Genomic DNA, 3,933 nt, shown 5'->3' with positions numbered 1-3,933 from the left:
CTCCATTCAGTAGTTGCTTTTACATTTTTCTGATGGCTTCCTTTGTTGCACGGAAGCTTTTTAGTTTAATGTAGTCCCATTTGTTTTTGCTTTTGTTGCTTTTGATTTTGGTGCCAGAATAAAAAAATCATCACCAAGACTTATGTCAAGAAGCTCACTGCCTATGTTTTCTTCTGAGGGTCTTGTGGTATTCAAGTCTTTCATCTATTTTGAGTTAGTCTGTCTATGGTGTAAGATAGTGGTCTGTTTCACTTTTTGCATGTGGATATTCAGTTTTCCCAGCACCATTTAGTGAAGAGACTGTCCTTTCCCCATTGTAGATTCTTGGCTCCTTTGTTATAAATTATGTGACCATATATGTGTAGGTTTATTTCTGATTTTATTTATTTGACCCCTCTCTCTTTTTTATTGGTGAGAGCCTTTTCAGTTCTGTTTATCTTTTCGAAGACCAGCTCTTCTTTTCATTGATCTTCCCCCCTATTTTCTTTTTCACCCCTATTTCATTTATTTCTGCTCTAGCCTTTATTACTTCCTTCCTTCCACTAACTTTGGGCATCACTTGTGCTTCCTTTTCTAGTTCTTTGAGGTGGAAAGTTATTTATTTGCTTTTTTTTTTTTTTTTTTGGAGGTAGGTATTTACTGCTATGAACTTCCCTCTTAGAACTGCTTTTTGCTGCAACCCACAAATTTTGGTATGTCATATTTCCATTTTAATTTATTGCAAGGTATCTTAAAATTTTTTATTGCTTCTTTGATCCATTAATTATTCAGTAGCATGTTGTTTAATCTCCACATATTTGAGAATTTTCCAGTTTTCTTTGCATAATTTCTAGTTTCATACCTTTGTGGTCAGAAAAGATATTGATATGAATTCAATTCTCTTTAATTCATTAAGACTTGCTTTGTGGCCTAACCTATGACCTATTCTGGAAAATGTTCCATGTGTACCTAGGAAGAATGTATGTTCTCTTGTTTTTGGATGGAATGTTCTGTGTATATATCTGTTAAGTCCATTTGGTCTAGTGGGTCATTTAAGGCTGATGTCTCCTTATCATTTTCTGTCTGGATGATCTATGTGTTGATGTAAATGGGGTATTAGAGATCCCTACTATTATTGCCTTGCTGTCAGTTTCTCCCTTTAGATCTATTCATATTTGCTTTATATATTTACGTGCTCCTATGTTAGATGCATAAATACTTACAAATTTATATCCTCTTGTCAGGTTGACCCCTTTATCATTATGTAATTGGATGTACATAACTTTAGATGTAAGGACATACACAGACTGAAGGGGAAGGGATGGAAAAAGATATTCCATACAAATGGAAACCAAAAGAAAGCTGAAGTAGCTATACTTATATGAGACAAAATAGAATTTGAAACAAAGGATAATATGTATTCAAGTATAATATATTTTATTCTGCTTTGCTTTATTTATTTTCTTGGGAATGTAACCCCTTCCCTCTGCATGGCTGTTTGAGGGAGAAGCTGATCATTAATATTTCCCTTAGAATGAAATTGAGCTGGAATAGGTCAACAGTGTTAGGTTGAATTCATCTGTAATTAACCTAACCCTTCACCTCCTTAACCACCAGTGCCTTTTAGAGCTTGCTAATATTTGAGGTGGGACAGGGTTGGGCTGTAGTTTCAGTATTTTTTTGTCTACTTTTATATTAAAACTCTAGAATCCAACTATTATGAAATATGGGGTATCTTACAGTGTGTCTCTGATTTCCAGTCCCTCCTCAGTGCCACTTTCTCAGCAAAATTCTGGAGGGGATGGGAATTGTTGGGCAAAACTATTTGGTTTTGCATTGGAGGCTTCTAAATTCCATCCTGTCTTGCCAGTTTCATCTAAACTTGTCCTTCTTCTCAAAGTCTGTGTCTTCTGGTCTGAACCCCAGACCAGTTTCCTGCCCCAAGTCTTGAGCTATTTAGTTCTCTGCTCAACTACAAAGGGCACATGTTTCACTGGAATTCAGTCCATCAAGGGTTTTTTGCAAACACCATTCAATGCATGTCCCATAGAAGAGTATGATTCTTATTTTGTTTTTTTGTTTTTTTTTTAAGATTTTATTTATTTATTTGACAGAGAGAGACATAGTGAGAGCAGGAACACAAGCAGGGGTAGTAGCAGAGGGAGAAGCAGGCTTCCCGTGGAGCAGGGAGCCCGATATGGGACTCGATCCCAGGACCCTGGGATCATGACCTGAGCCGAAGGCAGACGCTTAACGACTGAGCCACCCAGGCGCCCCTCTTATTTTGTTTTTGTTGTTGTTATTATGGAATGGGAGGACTTTTGTATCTTTCTGCATCATATCAAGAGAAGAAGTCTCAAAAGTTAGTATCTTCTTTTTTTTTTTTTAAGATTTATTTATTTATTTGAGAGAGCGAGAATGAGAGAGAGAGAGAGTACATGAGATGGGGGAGGGTTAGAGGGAGAAGCAGGCTCCTCGCCGAGCAGGGAGCCCGATGCGGTACTCGATCCAGGGACTCCAGGATCATGACCTGAGCCGAAGGCAGTCGCTCAACCAACTGAGCCACCCAGGCGCCCAAAAGTTAGTATCTTCTTGATAAAAATATACTAGTTATCTGGTGATCTAAGGCTGAAAGACAGAGAAAAGACACTGGCCCAGGTTCAACAGGAGATACGTCCTTGAGTAAGATACCAATCTAGAATTCCTAAAGACATAGACATGAGACCAAGCAACAGCTGTAAATGGCCAGAGAGGATTGAACATTCCTATAGAGAAGGAAAAAGGAAGAAAGAGAACACAAAGTTGGGTTTTCAGCAGCTCTTGGCAACTTCATATTCTTTCTTCTTTCTTCCTTCTCTGTGCAATGAATAGATGATAGATGTGTGGTTTTGCACCTGTAGCAATTACATATTTTAGGAAGTAATATGGTTCAACCTTATGAAATGAATAAATTAATTTGGGAAACTTCATTTTTATTTTCAATGTTTTTTGGTCCCAAACAGCTGCCTGGTTCACCACATACTACCTTTACGTAGATAAAGGTATTCAACTACTCAATTTTGAGCAAGTATATAAGGAGAATGATGAGCAGGATAGTTCCGTGAATGATTTTGGAGGCCCAGGAGTTGGCCAAGGACACTTCTCAGTGGGAAAACCTTTACACAATCTTACTGCCCTTAGGTCTCAGAGGCCATGTCCTCAGCTTCCCCCAACACTCCCTGAAACAACTGGGTTCAAATTTAAACCGCTTGGCTCCTGGGCCCAAATATTTATTCCCATCACCTCTCCCTGACACCCCACACATATATAAGGCCCCTATTATTCTTCTAACAGGGAGTGGAGGCCTCGACTAAAGAACAATCCTGTATTACATGTAGTTCGATCATAATATAATTATACTCATTATGTTATATAGTCTACAATACACATAATAATTTATATAATCAATATAATTATATAATACAACTATATATAGTAGAATTATATGTAATATAGTTATATAGCTGTAATTCTATAATGTGAGTTGCTACCATTTATCAGGTTCCTGTTGTGTCAGTACATTCTTCCTATTCCCTATCCCCCTACCACATTTCACCTAATAATGCTAACTTGCTCTTCAAGTCTGCCTCAGCCAGGCTGTCAGTTCCTTTAGAAAGCCTTTCTCACACTCTCCTTGCCTGGGTTAGAGTCCCCTACTGCTCTCCCAGTTCCCTGTATTTCCTCTCTTGCAACACTTATCATACGATATAGGAATTGCCTATTTAATTGTTGATCTCCCCAACAAGAACATGAGCTCCATGAAAAGAGAGGGATCCGTTGCTTTGTTGTTCTGTATAGTGCCAGTTTGCAGAAGAGTGCCTGGCACGCAGTAAGCATTCAATACATATTTGCTGAATAAATAATTAATTAATGCTAGGCATTTTGTATTATATAATAGGAAAATATTATCATCAT

The sequence above is a fragment of the Mirounga leonina genome, unplaced genomic scaffold (assembly GCF_011800145.1).
Source record: "Mirounga leonina isolate KUSES-001 unplaced genomic scaffold, KU_Mleo_1.0 Mir_154, whole genome shotgun sequence".
NCBI lineage: Eukaryota > Metazoa > Chordata > Mammalia > Carnivora > Phocidae > Mirounga > Mirounga leonina.
This window is presented reverse-complemented; position numbering follows the sequence as displayed.